Source organism: Peromyscus maniculatus, chromosome 3 (genome assembly GCF_049852395.1).
Source record: "Peromyscus maniculatus bairdii isolate BWxNUB_F1_BW_parent chromosome 3, HU_Pman_BW_mat_3.1, whole genome shotgun sequence".
Lineage (NCBI taxonomy): Eukaryota > Metazoa > Chordata > Mammalia > Rodentia > Cricetidae > Peromyscus > Peromyscus maniculatus.
The window spans coordinates 85611858-85633479 of record NC_134854.1 but is presented as its reverse complement, the minus strand read 5'-3'; the positions used below and the strand labels follow the sequence as shown (position 1 = coordinate 85633479).

General features: G+C 37.6%; 1 protein-coding gene and 1 pseudogene across 2 annotated transcripts in view; one reads left to right on the top strand and one right to left on the bottom strand.

Annotated features, from left to right (window-relative positions):
• Nucleotides 1–21622, bottom strand: part of Grid2 (glutamate ionotropic receptor delta type subunit 2) — a 1417491-nt gene that overhangs the window by 587076 nt on the left and 808793 nt on the right. The gene's annotated exons all lie outside the window — the stretch shown is intronic.
• Nucleotides 19189–19503, top strand: LOC121828184 (dynein light chain 1, cytoplasmic pseudogene; annotated as a pseudogene).

The following is a 21622-nucleotide window of genomic DNA, read 5'->3' as shown; positions in this document are numbered from 1 at the left end:
CTATCCTGCATGACTCACAACTCATCTTTGGTGAAGGCGATTGCTTACTTACGCCTGCTTACAATTCATTATGAGGCATATGTCATTCAACATTTCTGTTATCTTTTAGCTCACCCTATATTATATTGAGACTTTGGGTTCTAGAAGTTTCAAGAGTATCAAATATATTACTGATTTTAGAATTAAAGTGTGTTAACATAATTCTCATTGGTTACAAATTGTCGAAAGGAAAAAGAACATAAATACAAAATGTGAACTTCCATGGTCATCACCTAAACTATTTGTGGTGTCTGTCATCCTCAAAATGTTTATGTTTACTTGAAGTATGACCCTTAAAGCCTTTGATTCAGTAATCAAACCTTCACACTTTCCTGCATTTCTAAATTTCTGGAGTCACTTTTGCTATAGAAATCACTCTTGTAGTTGACAGTAAGAAACAGTTGTGATGGTGTTGCACTTGTCAGCAATGGACAATGTCTAGAGTTGTAAACAACAGACTTTCTGCTCTGTGCTATTTCTGGATGGTAGCTTTGAACTACTTTCTCTTACCACTGACAAATCACCTTATGGTATGTCTTAGGGTTTCTATTGCTGTCAATAGAGATGATAGCCATGGCAACTCTTAATGTAAAACTTTTCATTGGGATGGGTGGTTTACAGTTTTGGAGGTTCAGTCCATTATCATCATGGCAGGGAACATGGCGGCATGCAGGCAGACATGGTGTAGCAGGAATCTTAAAAGTTCTTATTAATAAAATCAAACCTGAGGTGAGTTATTGGGGTCCATGCTGGTAGATCAGAGAGACAGAACAAGCCACAGCTATCTCACCTCGCCGGGTCCTCAGCTGGTCTTGTCTCCTCAGACTGGAGGCCTCTGAGTCCTCATCCGGAATGGGTCTCAGCTGAACTGTGTTGCTCCAAAGCCTGAATGCTTAACCAGCCAAAATCTTCTAGTTTCTGGTCCTCACGCCTTATATATCTTTTTGCTTTCTACCACCACTCCCTGGGATTAAAGGCTGGCTTTCTGGGATTAAAGGTGTGTGTCACCATGCTTGGCTATTTCCAATGTGGCCTTGAACTCACAGAGATCCAGAGGGATTTCTATCTCTGGAATGCTAGGATTAAAGGTGTGAGTGCCACCATTTTCTAGCCTTTGTATCTAGTGGCTGTCTGTTCTCTGACCCCAGATAAATTTATTAGAGTACACAATATTTTGGGGAACACAATACCACCACACATGGTGCTGGAATAGTAGCTGAGAGTCCTACATCTTGCAGGCAACAGGAAGTCGACTGAGACACTGGGTGGTGTCCTGATGTAGGAAACCTCAAAGCCTACCCCCCACAGGGACACATTTCCTTCCTCAAGGTCATACCCATTTCAACAAACCACACCTCCTAATAGTGCCATTCCCTATGAGATTATGGGGGCCAATTACATTCAAAGTACCACGTGGTATTAGAAATGTATTTAATATTAAAATGTCTCTTGGATCTGAGGCACCAACTGCTACATTTTGCTCAAACAAAATGCTACTATATCCAGAAAAGAATTTTAGTATTTGACAAAGCAACCCACTCATACAAAATCAGCTAAAACATGGTAGTGATCCTATGCTGTTGGTAATTTTATGTCTGTTTGTTCTTAAACATTTTATATAATATGCCCAGTGTGTACATCTCTATAAATCCAGTCTCTCTGTAAAATGATCAGTGTTGCCTTAAATGTCATTAATGTATCTTAGAAGTCACTATTCTCTCTTTCTTAAAAGTAGAATATACACTGCCTGTTTCATGTGTCACTAAAAATAAATGATTTCCAACTTCTACTAGACCCTTAATTCTGACCACAAATTCTTTTTCATGCATACTCAGTTTTATTCATCTCCCATTCTCTAAGGCATTGGCATTCAAGCTTCAACCAGTTTTATTAGCCTATCTTCCTAATAGGGTCGCAAGTACCTTTGCTCATTATAAAGGTACAAAATTGGACAAAGCTCAACAGGTGCAGTTGGCTCCCAGCCTTCAGATTTCTGCCTTTACCAAGTCAGAAATGAACAAAGCAGTCCTCATTCAGAGCAAAATTGCTAGGACGTGATGGGTACATATCCTACACTGAATGCTGCACTAAAACTTAAACACTTCCTAGAAATAAGGCAACATTGGGAATTGCTGAAGGCAAAGCTCCGCAAATGGGGATGCAAAGAAATGCCTTCATCCTCTTCCTTCCAGTAGGGTGATTCTGAAGTCTCTAAAGCCTGTGCATATCTGGACATCCATTCCTTCAATGAAAACATACTTAAATTTTCATTCAGAAAACCTCAGAAGTCACCCCAGGGGCAGTTTAGTTTCCAAGAATAGACAAATGCAGAAGCAAGCAGCTCTTCTGATCTACAGCTGCTGATGTCATAAGCTTAATGTCCGCCAGACAGACCATGATAGTCACTCTTCTTCACCTCCACACTTGAAAAGAAACATGTAACCTCTAGAGAGGTGTCATGAACATAAATAGGTATGAAGAAAAACCCTAGCATCCTCCTTCTCAATATCCAATCAACACACAACGTCTTCCCTCACCCTACAAACTCACCCACTCCCAGCTGATTCGAGGCAGGGTGCAGCTTTCTTCTTCAGCTTCTGGCTTCCTTTTTGGTTGACTGTGGTTTGAAGGCTTTTCTTGTGTCACAGGCTGGATATCGTACTGCCTCCCATGCAATGGATCACAACCATTTCTGGGTGCTATCTCTGAGGTATATTACACAGGCAGTTCCTCAGGTAGAACCCCAATCTGTCCACATTCATACCCAATTCTTGGTAAGACACCCTTGACCAGGTTTTGTCCTTACAGTTTCCCACTGTGCTTTCTGGAAGTGCCTTTGAAATGAGCCATCTCTACTAAAATACTGATCTCAGGATCTCTTCCAGTAATTTAAACTGAGTCAGTCTTCCCACACAAAACATACAATTTATTACATGAAAAGACAATGGTTCCTAACATTAAACGAGGATCTTAAGGACAAAATTCTCAAGACATTAAAATGATTCATAATCTAGTCTAAAATAGCATTTTCTGTTGTAAACTGTTAGCACACTCTCAAAATTCCAGTAAAACTGTGTGCAATGTATTAGGAGTTCTTTACACTATCAAGTCTCATTTTAACATGTACAGGAACCACTTAAATCACTTGAACCATTTGTATATCACTCTGCTGGGTCCACTGCAGAGTTAGAAGGTCTGGCATGAGGGCTGTGAATGGACTGCGAACAAGTGCCTGAGTAATGCCATGCTGAGGACTGTAGATGATGCTGGCTGGTACCTATCCTTTTATAAAGAGCTCAGTCAGAGATGGACAGCAATGACCTGGCATGGATGTACTTCTACTCAATGAATTTAAGAAAGTCATTAGACCCTTCAGTGTTTCTGAAGTGTACCAGAAACAGTGTTTCTGGAGAGGTTTGGATAAAAATGGTTGGTGTCATTCCTATCCTAAGAGAACTCTACTGGCTGCTGATCAGAAATCTGGAAAGTATAATGATGTCTGCCAACATTCACAAGAGAGTACACCAAAAGTAGCTGAGGACAAGCACCCTATAGAAGATGGAAAGTCCAGAAAACCTTCAGTAGAAAACATATTGTCTTTTAAGACTGCATTTTAAAAGAACTTATTTGTAGAAGATTTCTTGAAGCACACTAAAGCATTGTTATTAATACTTCAATAACTGCATTGCAAACCACAGCCTTGCATCAATTATTTTGATTACACCTATTCCATGTGGGATAATATGTTACTATTTACTATAACTGAATTTCTTACTTGTAATCATTAATGATTTTATTTTATTATCAAGTTTTGTTTTCTTTCATCACAAGAGATAGTCTCTTCATTATGATTTATCAATTACACTTTGAAATATATCATTACTTATTAGATGCCATTTGAGGCTAAATAGTAAAAATCAGTTCTGCTAAGCTATTAAATAAATGATATATAGAAGCTTTCTCCAAGAAATTCTTCTGAGATTAAGTGAAAAGAGAAATATCCAGATGATTGTTGAATTGCATTCTGCCCTTTTGTCAGCTTTCATTTTGAGAAATGTTCTTATCCGGAACTACACATTGTGACTTAGGTGTGTTCCTCTCTCTAGAGCTGAGCCCATTAGTGCTGAATGGTAATGTCAAAGTCCTTAAATCATAGGGTCACCTGGAGACTTGTGTCAGTGTTTCTCTAGACCATTTTACAAAGAATGAAGAAATTTTTAACCTACTACATACTTGATAGCTTACTCAAATATTTTGCATTATTTCACAGCAACATTTGATAGCACAATTTACAGTTTGCTTATGTTGGAATATGAAAGAAAAAGCCAAAGCCAAAGGCCTGTTTGGGCATGATCCCATGGCTTCCTTCAGACTCTAAAACATGAGCTGAAGGCTACAATGCTGTGGACCACCAGTGTTCTACAATACAAAGTTTGAAAGCATCCTTAACAGATGGCTTGATAAGCTTAAATTCCTTCTTTCTAGGTGACTTGATGGCAGACGTATTAGAAGAGTGTCTTTATGTGTTGTAGGGCAGTAATTACTTTTGTGAGAAGAATAAGTACATGTTGAAGTAAATCCATTCTGTGAATTGAAAATCACAGTTATTGATGTTTTGTCTGATCTGGTTACTTTTGTTTGTTATAAACATTAGGATAATGCTTCTGAAGTTTTAAAATGTCTACTACCTCCTACAGACTAAGTCTTCATTGGCTAAGGAAGCAGGGTAGGTGATACATACATTTCACATACTTGCCTTCACAGACATGTGTAACTCACTTGCAGTACAATTTCCATGACAGTTAGCTCTGAAAGTGTTCACATAAACAGAAAAGTTCCTTCCCCTCATTTGTTATGGAGTGCTGAAGCCAGAACCTCACTCATATTAGCCCAGTGCTCTAATTCTGCTGTAAGATATGCTGATCTATTGCTTTTTTTTTTTAATTACAAAATGATAAAAATAAAAAAGACAGGCTGATTTGCATCTTTATAATACATACTCTCAACAATCTAATGAAGTGCTTATCATTCAAGTTCTTCATTAAATATTTTAGAATATAATGTATTTACTTTAGGAGCCTACACTTTCCCCCAAAGTATTTTGGCCAATAATATGACTTTATTTTTCAGCTTTTTAAGGTGAGTTATGAACTTGTTTCAAATAACAGAATTTTAGTGGTTGTTTGCCTTGCTTTGTTAAAGGCTAAGAAGTGAAAATTATGTTTCTTATTCAGCTCCTGTCTAGACAAATTACAATTCCTCTCTTCAAAAACCATGGTTATTTTCATTAGACACTACTCCTAACAGAAAGTGAACATAACTCACTCACCATTGATCTTTAAACATAAAATATATGAAAATATATGGGCTAGAGTATAGATTCTACAGACATATTAGGGAGGCAAGGGGAGACATTGATTGGTTGCAGGGAATAGATGAATAAAACAGAAGTTTTGTGGTTGCAACATTCCAGAAAAGAGTATAGAGTTAAAACTTTGCTAATTTTTTTAAATAAACAAAATATAAGCTTTGGATTGATGAAATTCACAGAATAAGTCTCTTCTGTTGGAGACCTTGTCTGACACAGAGAAATGGTACACTAACACTGACTGGCTTCGCACAGAGCCCACTAATAACAGAGGTGAGCTAGCCACATACAGATAAGACAAGGGTGTCTAATTAATACATTTGCAGTTATTTGTAAGATGTCTTCCCTCAGCCTCTCCTCTCTCCCCTCCTTTCCTCTCCTCCCCCTCCCTCCTTTCACCTCTCTATCCTCCTTTGGAGGTGATTCATCCCAGGCCCTTGTACACTCTAGGCAAGTGTTTTACCATGTAGGCATACACCTAGCCCTTCAATATAATTTTTACAGAAGGTTTTATAAACACTCTTAGTGATGAAAAAATTAAATATTTATAAGTTACTTTGTATGTAATTTGTGATTATTATAATCTATATTTGTAAATTTGTTAAATATTATCATTTTAAAGTCAAAACACAGAATCACTTATGTTTAACAGCTTAATGTTTATAATTAAGGATTCTATACCTGGAGTAGCCCTGCCTACACTTGAGAAGGGTGTCAGCCAGAGGAATAGAGTTGTTATTTTAATTAAGATTGTTGTGGGAAGACGTGAGGTAAGATTAGAGTGGGAAGGGGCACACAAGCTGTAATTTATACCAAGTGATATTTAATGTGGATGATTTTTTTTTCTTTTTTCACAATACCAAATAACATTAAACAATTTAATGACTGTTGTCAGGTTTGATATATTTTCTTAAAAATATGAATGTGAATCATGATTGAAGTAAAATGTGGCTCCTGCTTAGGCAAGCCTCCATGACTCAGGAACCTTGTTCCAGACACCAGGCCTTTCAGCCTCCTGTAGCAGATCTCTTCACATCTCCCAGGAATTTTGTTCCAGGAGTCAAATTAGCAAAGTCACCTACATCAAATAAGGAACAGAGCCTTCCACAACTTAGGCCTGCCTATGCTTCTTGGAAATCCCCTGTACCAGGATCCCAACCCGTACAAAAGTATGGGTCCCCACACTATCTTAGATCTTTTTATATACTGGGAAACCTGGATATAGAAACCAGGCCTTTATCAGCCTCTACAACAGACCTGAAATAGTTCCAAGGAATTTTGCACCAGGAGTCCAGTCTGTATGTCCTTCACCTGATATGCCTAATCAGGGCAAGTCAACACTGGCCAGGAACATCCTACACCTGCTCCACAGAGGAAAACCAAGTCTCAACCCTACTAAAACTTAATCTTTTCTTGAGATTTGTAAACCTTTACATTGAAAGAAGAAAAGTGACCTGAATCAAAAAAAGGAAGACAGGAAGAAAGGAAATGAGGGAGGGAGAAAAGGAAGGATGGGGGAGGAAAGGATAGAAGGGGGATAGAGGAAAGAATTTGAGGAGGGGCAAGGAAGGGGGGAAGAAAAGGTGGGAGGGTGGGAAAGAATAAAAATGGAGAAAGAGAGAAAGATTCAACTAACAAAGTATTCTAGATATGCCATTCCCAGTGGAGAAACTAGAGCACCATGAAACACCAAGATAATATGCCTCATCCACAGTGGGTGGTCCTGTGTACATGACCTTCAATGAAAATGATGTGGAGGGACTTCCAGAAAAATAGAAAAAAAAGATAACTATCTGTGTTCAATCAACTCAATGAACACATGGCTATACTCCAAGAAAACAAAAACAAAGAGCTAGATGAAATAAGGACATCAATATAATATACAAAAATAGAATTAAAAAAAAACATAGGCCAACCTACTAAAGCCAACCAAACTGAAATGATAATGAAAATAAAAGCTCAGGAAAATAAAAACCTCAGTGGAAATCCTTATCAATAGGATGGATTATATAGAAAATCAGTTATGGAAGACAAGGCAGAAAAATCAGACCATATTTAAAAAAATGATGAATGAAAAAAATTCAGCAATGACAGCTACAGGGCATGACTCAGCTCTAGAATACCAAGAACAGACTTAATATTTGGATTATTGGAATCAAAGGAGAAGAGTACTACATCAAAGGCATAGAAAACATTTTCAATAACATCATGGAAGAAGAATTTCCAAACCTAAAGAAAGAGATGCCTGTCTAGGTATAAGAGTTCTACAGAATGCTAAACAGAGGGCTAGAAAAGAAACTTACATTATTAATTTCCTTACATTATTAAAAACACAGACCAGGAGAAACTCTTAGGGACTCTGTGTCCAGGATACCTGCCTAGAGTAAAAAACAAACAAAAAACAAACAAAACTGAGGAGACCCCTACACACTAAGAAAATAAACAATGCAATTAAACAATGGGCTGAGGCACTGAAAGAAGAGTTCTCTGAAGAGATATAAATGGATAGTGTGGTGGTTTGAAGAAAAATGGTCCCCACAGGCTCGTATATTTGAAACTTAGTCACTAGGAAATGTCACTATGCTGTGGGATGATCTCTATGTCAAATTGCTCTGATTGGTCAATAAATAAAACACTGATTGGCCCGTGGCCAGGCAAGAAGTATAGGCGGGACTAACAGAGAGGAGAATTGAGGGACAGGAAGGCAGAGAGAGACACTGCCAGCCTCTGCAATGACAAGCAGCATGTGAAGACGCTGGTAAGCCACGAGCCATGAGGCAAGGTATAGATTTATGGAAATGGATTAATTTAAGCTACAAGAACAGTTAGCAAGAAGCCTGCCATGGCCATACAGTTTGTAAGCAATATAAGTCTCTGTGTTTACTTGGTTGGGTCTGAGCAGCTGTGGGACTGGCGGGTGACAGAGATTTGTCCTGACTGTGGACAAGGATTAAAAAGATTAGGGTTTGTGGCCTTTTTGGAGGAAGTATATAACTAGAAGTGAGCTTGGTGGTTTCATAGTGTCTCTCCATACAATAGAATGGTGACTAGGATGAAGTTGGTATCAGGGACAGGGATATTGCTGCAACAGGCCTGACCATGCTGCTTGTCAGAGGAAGATGGAAGATTTGGGAACTTTAGATTAGAAAAAGTGGCTGTACACTTTAAGTGGGGTTTAGTGGGCCATCCTTGTAAGAGCATGAAAGACAGTTCTGGAGGCAATTTGGACTGTGGTAGCCCAGCTCAAGGGGTATCAGAAGAGAAGAATATTAGTAAGTGGCCTAGAGACCATTCTTGTGATATTTTGGCAAAGAGTGTGACTACCTTCTGCCCTTGTCAGGAAAAAGCTGCCTGAGGATAAATGGAAGGGTTTTAGATTAGTCACAGAAGAGAGTTCAAGACAGTCTAGTGTTGCCTGTGTCTCATGGTTATTAGTAATCATTTTAATGCAGATCTGTAATGAAAAGGAACACGCTGAACAACTAGAAAAGCAAAATGTACAGTTTGAGAAGAAAAGGAGCACCGGGAAGTATAATGGGGCTAATCTAGAGCTCAAGGAGATATGGTGCTTAGAGAAAAGCCTGATGGGAAAAGGAATGATGAGAGAAGTGACCTCAAAGCAAGACTCTGTCCAGCTAAGCTTCCAACTTGTGAAAAACAATTAAAGAAAAAGCTTAAGCCGTGAACGAAAGCATCAACAACAGACAACTGATACAAATGTAATTGAACGAGGAGGCCAAGTTCCAGTCCCATCAAGCAACAGAGGTTGTCAGCTTCAGCAACATGGTTCTGGGTTTAGAGTCAAGGACTCAAGAAAGAGGTTGTGGTGTCCCCCTCCATAGCTAAGGAAAGGTGCCAAGGCCAGGCCTGTGTCAAGGGTGTCCTTACTGGAGGCCTAGAAAGGTCATTGGGTGTAGCTGTGGTTGTGTTGGAGACCCCAAGATGATGAAGATGTCAAAATCATAGGATACCTGCCAAGGAAAGCTGCAGATCAGGTGTGGAACTAGAGAGAGAGAGAGAGAGAGAGAGAGAGAGAGAGAGAGAGAGAGAGAGAGAGAGAGAGACAGAGACAGAGAGACAGAGAGACAGAGAGAGACAGAGAGAGACAGAGACAGAGACAGAGACACAGAGAGAGAGACACAGAGAGAGACAGAAAGACAGAGACCAAGAGACAGAGACAGAGAGACAGAGACAGAGAGACAGAGAGAGATAGAGAGAGGGAGGTGTTGAGGTCAAAAAAGCTGAAGAACTCTAGAGGTCTGAAAAGAGCCTTTTGACATTAGACACAGAGATGCAGACTTTATAGTTTATCTGCTGGGATTTGGACTTGCTTTGGTCTAGTATTTCCCCACTATGATCTCTTTCCTTCTTTTTGGAATGATAATGTGTATTGTGTGCTATTGTATTTTGTAAGTATTTTTTATTTTGATTTTACAGTGGGTTACAGTTAAGAGATTGACTTGAGTCTCAGAAGAGAAGTTGGGTTTTTGACTTTTAAATACTCTTGAGACTGTGAAAGACTGGAGGGGATTTTGAAGTTGGACTAAATACATTTTTGTATTATGATATATCTATAAGCCTGTGGGGGCCAAGGAGTAGAATATGGTGGTTTAAATAAGAACAGCCCACATAAGCTCATATATTTGAATGCTTAGACATCAGGAATTAGCACTACTTGAATGGATTGGAAGGATTAGATGTTGTGGCCTTATTGAAGGAAGTGTGTTACTGGGAGTGGGCTTTGAGGTTTCAGAAGCCCATGCCCAGGCCATTGTCTTTCTCTCTTCCTGCAGATCAGAATGTGGTTCTCAAACTCTTCTTCAGCACCATGCCTGTCATGAATGCTACCATGCTCCCTGTCATGATGATAATTGACTAAGCATCTGAAACTGTAAGCAAGCTCTCAGTCAAATGCTTTCTCTTTTAAGAGTTGCCTTGGTCATGGTGTCTCTTAATAGCAATAAAACAGTGACTAAAATAGACAGAAAACACTTTTAAGACATCCTCAATCATAAGGTAAATGCAGATTAAAAGTGCATTATGATCCCATCTTCCCACGGTCAGAATTCCATAATGAAGGGTAAAATGACAACAAATTATAGCGTGGATATAAGGAAAGGTGAACACTTATACACTGTTACTGGGATTGTAAACTAGTGTAGTCACTTTACAAATCAGTCAGAGGATTCTCAGAAAATTAGAAATAGACCTACCTTGTGACACAGCTGTCACACTCCCGGACATATATTATACTGGGATGTAAATGTACCAATGAGGATGGGATCAAGGAGGTTATGGAAAGAATGAAAAGAGAGTAGACTAACTCAAACTGAAGATATTTGAAAAAAATTATGAAACCCCAGTAGTTTGTAAACTAATTAAAATATATGATGACTATTCTTGGTTGTCATCCTCACTATATCTTCATTTAACTAAAAGCTAAGCATTTGGGTACACCTGTGAGAGATTTTTTTTTTAAATCAAATCATTTGAAGTGGGAATACCCACTTTTAACCCAGATCTTTTGAGGTAGGAAGATCCACCTTCAATCTGGGCAAACCTCCTGATATTAGCCTATATAAAGGACATAGAAGAAGGAAGTTCCCCCTCTTTGTCTGGTTTCCTTAACTCTCACTAGCAAGTCTATCCCTTCATTAGCATTAGAGCTTACTTTTTCAGCATTTTAGAATATACTGATGAACAGCTGAGACGTCCTGTAATTTGGACTGAACAACTACTGAACTCTTGGACTTTCTATTGCTAGGGAGCCATTGTAAGTCTAGCTGGATTATAGCCTGTAAGCCAATCTAATAAATTCTAATGTATATTATATATAATACTTGTATTAATTAAATTACTCTAGAGAACCATTACTAATACAAAATATTTTTAAGAAAAAAAATTTTAATGAGGTATTCTACATTAGTGAACAGTGCTACTCCCAGAGGACATGGGCTATGAAATAAAAATTTCAGTGCCAGACATCATCACAGTTACTGGTTCTGGAGGCCTTGCAGGTGCTCCAAACGACAAAAGCTACTCCTATTGTTCTCTGTCACCTGCTATAACTATGGTAAGATGTTTCCTACTTAAACCATCACTCACTTTGTTTGTGAGGCACAGAGCACTCAGGCTCAAAGTGAAAACTTCTGCTGGCTAGTTTTCATAGTTCTAGAGGCTGCCAGGCAGGTTGCCTGAGGACTAAACATATCAATGGTCTTATCCAGCACTAGACCCTATATGCTACAATATCTACCTCCCAGGGAAGATGTTCCTACTGGTGCAGTTAATGACAAGATTGTTTATGGTGATATTCACCACTCTCTGGAATGAATTTGAGACCTGCTCCCCAGGATAAGATTCATGCCTGGTATAGTAAGTATGATCCAAACTCATGGTTTGGGATGTTGTACGTCCTAGTCAGAACACATTGATATATTTGTTTTCTAAATAGACATGTTATCAAATTGTCTTCTAAATATTTATGTTTATAGCCATAGATATAAACTGCTGCCAGCCTTGGTCAGAGAGGCTTCTTATTGCAATGGGTAATGGTTAATGCACAGGTGTAGATAAGACATCTGTATATTCCACTTCCCAGTACTCAAGAAATTTCACAAGGAAGATGCAAAAGCAGGAAAGGGAGAAGAGCTATGGAACGATGTCCTCTGGATATGACATGGCTGCTGTACCAATGAGCTCACAGGAACTCTAATTGCCTACACAGGACCTGCATGAGATCATGCTAGTTAAAAAATGCTAACATGGAGTGGGAAGGTCTCCAAAAACTCACCCCTGTTTGAGGAGCTCCTGGCAATCAATGGCTTCTGGGAGAGAGAAAAATACTTTTTTTTTTCTTTTCTCTTTTTGGGAGTGTGGCAACTGGTGGATTCCCTGTGCCCCAGTGAATGACCCCACGGGCATGCTCATATAGGTAACACTATTTGGACTCAATGGGATAAAGTATATGAATAAAAAATATAAATAATGTACCCTTTTATCCTCCAAACTAATTTTACATTGGACATTGCTAAAATTATGTGGTCAGCTATCTTTGTTACTTAGATACCAGATCATTTTCACAGTTAATAAATCTGAGATTAATTAAGATTATTTTCCAGATAAATGATTTTAAAATAATTTTAAAAAATATTTTGATTGGTGTCTTAATCAGTGTTATATTTTCAGAGACATTGAAAGCTATCTTGCCATTTTCTTTTCATTAAATTTACTGTATGAAAAATGATGGTCTCTATAAATAAAAAAGAACTGTATCAAAGATCCAACCTACTCAATGAAAATTATAATTAAAAATTGACAGAGAGGGAAAAAAAGATCAAAAGATGATATAGCTTCAAAGCTGGAAAATGGGGTCATTTGGTTAAGTCATGAGTGTTCTCTCTTCCAAAGATCCATCTATTGCAAAAGCTTCTCTTTAGCTTTAAATATGACTTTAAGAAACTTAAAAGAAAACCTTTTAAAACAAGAGGTATTCTCAGAAAGCAAATAAATGTTATTTTTAAGCTTCAGGGTCAGTGTGATTTGAAACCCAAAGAACATCGGATATTTGCTGTTTCAAAGCAAAACTGACAGACATTGTCAGCTGGTTCCACAGAATGTCAAAGGTCCGTCCTTCTGCCAAATTCCAAACAGTTGAAGGTATAGTAAGTCTTGGATAAGGATAATTTTTTCCTTAAGAACTAAAATAAACCTCTTTATAAAGTCAAGGACCACCTTAATCTATTGTATTAATAATGATTATCAAGATGTAGTTTAATAAAATGAAGAAATTGATATTAGATTCTGTTATTAAAGCTATAAACAAAGAAGCCTATATAAACACACTAGAATTTGCTTTCTTAACAAATAGTGGAAGCCTCTTCCTTAAGAATGAAACTGTTGTGCCGTCAGCTATACAAAACCCACATGAAAGCCACACTGAGGTTGGAGTTCAGTAGTCATAATATGATCATCCAAAGGCAACTGAAAATGAGCAGCATCCAAGTCATTGAGACCAAGAGAAAAATATATAAGAAAGAAAATTGGCCTTTCTAGTGCACCTATGATTTCGAAAGCTTCTATTAATCCATAGCCCCAAAATGGTTATACTCATATATATAATGGTTACTATATATATATATATATATGGTGAAAGAGTATCACTAAATTTTGATTGTGAAAAATTCCAAAAGAAATCTCAAATGGCAAATCAGATGGTGAGGTATATATACAGGTTATGGGATGAATACCAGCCATGCTTTACTTTTTATTACCAAATCTGATGCAAAAAGTTATATTTACATAGTTTAAATGAAAATTGTCCATCTGGGCTGACAAGGCTTCCTCCAGGAGTCAAAGACCATCTAATAGAAACCCCAAATCCAGGCATGAGCATCACTCTTTTGAGTTGTTAGTCAGGGATGTCCAAGAGACCCCCTGAAACACAGTCTATTTCCATTGCAGTTGGTTGTCTCTAAAAGGTAGAAGGGAAGCTCTTATTGCTTAAGACATTGTACACTTCAGACATAGGTCCAGGAGACCCCTGGGCTCAAACTGACTTAAAAGCCTTCTGTTTGAGGCCTAGCTTACAGGATGTCAGAAGATGACATACAAGTTTCCAAAGGAGAGAAACAACCAACAATCCTACCCAACTATAAAAATCTGCGAGTCACAACAATAACCAGAAAGGTATGATAACACAAAGGGTGCAGTGATGGCATGTAAACCTTGCCAGTAACCAAATAGCTTTCTAATTGGACTTACAGCAGGTTGAGCAAGAAGGAAATCAAGCCTGGTGCTAAGAAATTTAGCCGTAAAACCTGAGCTAGTAAAGTCTTGGGTTTTGGAGAACCTATAACCACCATATTCCTGAACTGGCATAAATGCTAACTACATTCTAAATATTTGTTCTTATACCCTCCTCTAAGTATAGTCCTTATTTATCATGGAGAAACTTCTCTTCGCAACAAATAGAGACCATTACAACCACAACCAATAAAAATTCAGAATAGTAAGGGCTCAGTCTCCATGGATACATTTACAAAACAACTCCCACATCTAAGGCTAAAGGATCATTGCAAGAAAGGGGGTGGAAAGTTATCAGAGTCAAAGGACCAAGGAATTGGCCAAGACATTGTGCCTCCTAGTAATGTCAGAAGCTCTACTCATAAAGTCTCACCAATATGACTGCCCAAATATGAACTGAACAAAGGCAACAGCAATAGACAAAATAAAGTGGACTGGGGAAAGACCATGAAGCCTCAACCCTATTCATAGAACTATAGTCAACTAAGGTTTGCTGAGAGCAAGAGAAATAGTATTCCCCTGGGATGAGCACAACTGGTTACCAAGACCAAGTGGTCAGCCCTAGAAACATGTACCAAGGGAATATTATATAGACTAAATGGAGTGTATTTATGTATTTAGAAATATTTATGTATATACATATATGTATTTAACAACAATTAATGAAAAAAGAGGCCCTGAAGTTGAAAGAGAGTAAAGAAGAGTATATGGCAGGGTTTTGAGGGAAGATAGAGAAGGGAGAAACTATATATTTTAATCTCAAAAATAGAAGAAATAATGAAACTATTTGGAAAATATTTAATACTAAATCAACAACAACAAAAGAATTTCATCCTTTTTTTTGTGGACAATAGTAACTCATTTTTTTGACCTTGCATGGTTTCCAGGGATTTTCCTGACTGGGGTAGCAGGGGAAGGACGAAGGACAGACAAAGAGACAGAGGAAGCCTGGGATCAAGTGGACTGGTCTCTGTGATGAAGAAGCCACAGCAACCCTGAAAGCTTAGTGTGTTCAATAAATATAGTTGAACAGGGAGGCAGAGTTATTACTTACAGCAGAACCAGGAGCCAGATTCAGCTATTCTCTGTTGGTGTAGTCTGTGTAGGGGAGCAGTCTTTGGATCATAAATATATTGGGGGGAGTGTTATGATAGATATTTTCTGTACCCACTGTCAACATTTGTACTTGGACCAGAGGAAGGGTTTGTAATCCCTCTGAACCTCACCTGGAAAAGCATTTGCTGGTCACATGGGTCTAACACTTGATCTTTGACAAAGCTAATTCAAGTGAACAACACATACCCACTCATGACTTCACACATTCAGGGCTTCCTTTACACCCATAAATTTCTTTTCAATGACTAGTTTTAAAAAATAGCTAATATTTTTACTTATTATAACTCACTTTTTAATAAAATGAAAATTATTTTAGAGTATTAGATATGTGTTATTTCACCACACTGTTATTAAATGGAAATTTAAAAATAATCCCTAAGAATATGTTTCAGTATAATATATTTATTGACTCTAAGAATTTCATACATGCATACCATGTATATTGATTATATTCACCCCAACTCTTTCTTATCTTTCCTTACAAATCCATCTCCCCTTCTTCATTCCCTCCTTCAAATTTCATATAAAAAGTTATATATTTATTTTATGTTGAACACATAAGAATATGTTGAACTTATGGCCTCATGGATTCTAGATAAGGACTCTATATCTGACTGTACCTACCCCTCAACCAAAACACAAGGTCTTCTAAATAATTTTTGTTAAACAGTGTTTAGAAATCACAGTGAAATCCTCATGGGAGTCCTTATCCTCTCTGAGAAATGGATGAGGGTGGGGTTGGAGGGAAGTGGGGGAGGATCGGGAGGAGGGGAAGAAGGGGGAACTGTGGTTGTTATGCAAAATGAATAAAAAAATTAAATAAACAAAAAAATACAATTAATGTCTTTTGTTTTAAAGCATTTTTTCAAAGCACCACCCTTCATGTTTATATTCTGAACATTAAATATCTCTCTATGAAAATAAAGCAATATCAGCTTTCTCTATTGCTGACCTTGTCCTGTGTCTGTAGATTAAAAAATCAATTCAAGCGTCTACAGTCAATTAAGACGGCGATATCCTATAGAGAAGGTTGATTATTTTCTTGCTGATTTTATTACCTTCTTTAGGAACAATGACACTTCCCATGGTAGGTAAAACATCTTTGGGGACTACCATGCTGTCATAGGAAATTCTTTTGAAATTCACGGTAACCAAATGTCCAAAATGTTTCTTACCATGGAGGGTAGAGGGTTTTTTTTAAAACAGGGTAGCAAAACAAAGGCACTTTTGAAATTTCACCTTCAAATCTCCTCCCACCTATATAGGAGGACTCGGTTCAAATTTAGTACAGAAACAAGCAAAATTTCACTTCAGTTAAAGATAGCTAATCAAACGCATCTTTTATTCAGATGATTTACTGACCATAATAACGTTCAGACATTCCTTCAACAGTAATCCTGGCTAACTGTCCCCAACCTTTTCCAGAAAATGACTGTTCAAACCTTGCAGCTATACACATTGAAAAGATACTGGATCTCCCAAGGTACAGCCATGCTTTTCTGCCACATGGCAACATCATAAACAAGCATCTGGAGATTTAATATTCTTAAGAATTGGTTTAGCTCTAGTATCTTTGGGAGATATGAAAGACTACTGGTAAGGTCTGGTTTTGGAGGCAATGTGGCTATGGAACTTAATCCTGCAAAAGTACAAAACAGAATAATATTATTCATGATGGAAGATAACAGATAGCCAGAGTCAGAGGAGAAAGAAGCAGATAACTTCCAAGGCTGTACAAAAATATAAAGACAGAATACAAATTGTACTGCCCAATGGAGCTAAATGATTCTTTTCTCCAATCTCCATGATCCTTTATGTATTCTTTCAGGCAAGTGAAATCCTTTATAGCCACTGAATTGTTTAAAGACTTGCTGTGTACTTTTAACCATGGTGATCAGATACCATTGATCTCCTGCAGTGGTTCTCAATCTTCCTAATGCTGTGACCCTTTAATACAGTTCTTCATGTTGTAGGGACCCCTAGCCACAAAATTATTTCTTTGCTACTTCATAACTGTAATTTTGCTATGGTTATGAATCATAATGTGAATATCTGATATTCAGGATATCTGATATACTATCTCCAAAGGGTTTCCACCTACAGCTGGAGAACAGCTGTTTTGCTGGACTCACTGTTGTTCTTTCTAACTGGACACATCCCCAGGTGTGTTTATAATCTGGAATACAGTTTCTTCCTGTACTTATAGCATGTAGACCCTGACAACATCCAGTAGATGTTGGTATTGTGTGTTTATAGGGTAAGCTTCCTTTTTCCATCTACAGTTAATGCTCACTTCTCAATCCTCAATCAGTGATGCACAATTAGGTCCTTACTGTATATTTGTAGGAACTATTGACTCTATTTTATATAAGAAGCCTTACATAAGAAAGCACAAGGACTAAATACCCTTTTAATACTAATCTTATCTTCACCACCCCCTTCTCAGTTGAATATTAGTAAGATCTCCATATATTAAGACTATTATGTCCTTATTAGTCAAATGGGAATAATGCCAACTTCCCTAAGTGGTATGTGAATGAAATGGGCATTCATGTTTTCTGCTCTCTGTAGTATGAGAAAATGTTTGACCTTTCTGCTTTCTTTTCCTTTCTTTTTAATTGCTGGTCCTAGGAGTTGAATGAGACAGAATTGTGTTACCTGGCCTTGTGTCCAGTCCAATGTCTACTAGCAATTAATTGCCTTATGGGCTTTCACCATAGTACTTGTGTGAGTGAATCAGGCAGCAGGGTATTGTGAGGTGGCCCTGATTGCCCCATATTGCTCTCAGTAGCTGTAAGTAAAGTGTGCTTAGATGTACTGGAAGAAATCCTCACATGAAACCCCATTGGGTCAGAGATATCATTTTGTAGTTGTCAGGGACAAGGACAGAATCTCTAGTTAGTGGAAAAATACAGACCCCCAGTAAGACAAGGAACTAGATCATCTTACAGTCAGGTTGCTTAGCAACAGGACATTGAGTCAGAGCCCTTGACCCTTTCACCTTGTAAACATCCTACATAAACATCCTCTTAGCTTGCCCCACTCTATGCAGATAACAGCTTCTTGCTCCCCCTACTCTGCAGGAACTATATAAACCCTCCTGGAGAAAAAAAAATGTTGCACCTTGATCAGAATCTTGTCCTGGTGTAATTTCTTTGTGTCTCCTGTCCCTATCATTCCGTCCTTAGGGTGGCCGAGAACCCGTTGAAGCCCTGCTGGCCGGGGCATGTAGTATTAAAGAAAACATGCTTATGTCTTTAAAAGGACCAAGAAAATCATTATCTTCATCTTATGAGATACTTCTTGATATTATCGCCATTTATAAACTGGACATGCACAGATCAAAGGAACAAAACTCACGGAGGCACAGAAACTGCATGATCTAGAGGGTTATGTTTTTTCTTTACCTCACTACCATTTCCTGATTGATAATTGGGAACTTGTGAAAACTGTGATATTATTATATATACATAGCTATATTTCAGACAGTAATTTTAAGAAATTCATGATTATTTAAAATAAGTAAATATCCAATTTTGTTAGTTTGGCTATTTTTTGTTTTGGTTTAATTCAGTTTAACTTTAGACCAGGAATTACCAGTCAGTTTCCTGGGCTACTGCAATAATTTGCAGTGATCATGGACACTAAAGCTGGGCTCCATTACCTGGTCCCTTTTGTTGAGCCCAATAACTTGCATCTAACTCTCCCTGGTGATGCTGAGTCAGGGACCACAGAGAGAGACCTGTGCCACAGTAAAAATATTCTTTCTTGTTGGGGTCAGAGTTTTCATTAAATTCTAGCAACAATTTCAAAATGTTATAAAAACTCGAAGTTTCTAATAATTCAAAATAGTTGTTTAGATGCCCACAGCTTCGGTAGCAACTGGTTCTCTGCAGCATTGGCCCCTGCTTCACCAATGTGACCGGAAGGCAGTGATCAAAACTGCAGTGGACTTGGAAGAGATGCAACATGACTCGGAGGAATGTGCTTCCCAGTGTCGAAGAAGTGTAACATGGAAAAGGATCTCATGGCTCATATCATGAAAGAGTTTGACAAGAAGTAGAACCCCACCTGGCCCTGCATTGTGGGGTGGCCCTTTTGGTAGTTATGGGACACAGGAAACCAAATACTTAATCTACCTGGGTCAGATGGCCATTCTGCTCAAATTGGGCTAAAAACATGGACTGCACTGAACACCCAGTGATAACATCTAATAATAAGGACTGTAGTATAAACCCTAGGTAATGGAGGATGAATCTTCAGCCTTGCTAAAGGAGCACCATGTTTTGAATCTGTTATGTTTTGTACATGGCATCTTCTGTACAAGTTTGTGGTTATAAAATAATTAGTAAAACAGCTTACATTTGTATTTATTTTTAGTCTATATATTTGTACCTCATTTTTTCCTTCCTGTAGACCATGCCTTTAAAAATAAATCTGTTGGGAATATAAATAAATAAATAAATAAATAAATAAATAAATAAATAAATAAATAAATCGATCAATCTTGATGTTTCACATTTGTGCAACCTGTATGTTTAGAACATTTGGGATAGGATAAACTTGCCTTCCGGCATGCATTTAAAATCTTTGATTTATGATAATGTAATATCTCCAAACTACATCTACATAAACAGAACATAGAGAAAGTTCAGCTCTATACTAATAGGAGTTGGTTGTATAGCTAGTTTCAATCACTCTCTTCCAATTTGATTAGTTATATATTCAAATTGATAATTCAGTCTGTTTCAAGGATAGGAAAACATAGTTTGCCTGAGTAGGATCTCTTTCTACATAAAAATCACATATTCAGTTTTAAATTTGATTTTTTTTATGTTCATAGTGTATGCTGCAGAGACACAATATCATTGAATTTTTTATAAGCTGTTAGTGTGATCTACATAGCAAATTATTTCAAAACATAGATTTTGACAATTTAAGAGGAATTTAAATAAGCCTTCATGAGAGACTTCAAAGAATCGACATTTTTAAAAGATCATTATCCAGTGTACTACATCTTAAATGCTGGAAAGTGGAATAGCACTTTGAATTTGGACGAGAACTGAGAGTATTTCAATGCCACTTGAATTCTCCAATGATAGATCAAGTGGGATGTTTATTTTGGTAAGGAGTATCTGGAATACAGTAGTAAAATTCACTGAAATTTTGTGAATTTACCTCTTGACAGTCTCATAGTTTTGTATTTTGTAAACATCATAAATAATTATGTTTTTATAGAAGTTTTATAAACTATAATCTAGTGACTGTTTTCAGTTCTCCAGATGTAAAGACTATCTCTGTGTGCAGGATCTGTCCTTGGCACAGAGCACATCATGGAAGCTCAGGGAAACCCAAGCCTTTGTTAGTTTTCTGTCCTCCTAAAAAAAAAAAATCATTTATTATTCCTTATCTTGACATGTCTGAAGAACAACATGAGTATAATAGTGCTAAATTCAAAACAGTGACAGATAAGTAGAGTTTTATTCCTTTTGGGGAGTCCCAGCAGAGTTTTTGCCTGTATCCTCCAAGTCATTGGTAAAACCAAGGGTGAGGTGTAGGACCTCCTGTTGACTGCCATTTTTTGCCACTATACTGTGACTCTGTTTGTTGGCCTGTGTCTCTGTCTTCCATCTCAAAGCCGAGCTACAACCTAATGGATGCTGTGAATAGACTATTATTCTTAATGAAAGTGGTTTCCAGATGAAAAAGGCTAAGATTGGTCAGAAGTCTTTCTCTCTGTCTGGGGCACACTTACTTGCCTGTCCTGTGATTTATGATTCAGTAAGAAGGCCTCTACTCAGATGCATCCTTTGAGTTTGGGATGCCCAGCCTCTAGACTATGTGTCAGAGAAACATTTATCTATCTATCTATCTATCTATCTATCTATCTATCTATCTATCTATCTATATATATATATATATATATATCTATATATCTATCTATATCAATGACTAAGTCTGTGGTAATTTGTTACATAGATTAAAATAGACAAAGACAGTCAACAATGACAAATTGACGTCCTTTACCACTTGGCATAGCTCTTGTCTCTTTCTGCATTATCTCTGTAAGTTAACAAGGAAAGGAAGGATCTGTTTTGAACACCTCATGTTATTAGGTGAGATGAACCCAGGCAGTCCAATAGTATCTTCCATTTTAGTGTTTGGTTCCCTAATCACATCTGTGGTCTATCTGCCATATAAGGCAATGCAGTCACAGACTCTCATAGATCTTAGCAGAAGTAGGGAGATGTACTGTTTGCAGTAATACATTCTTTTTTTTGTTTGTTTGTTTTT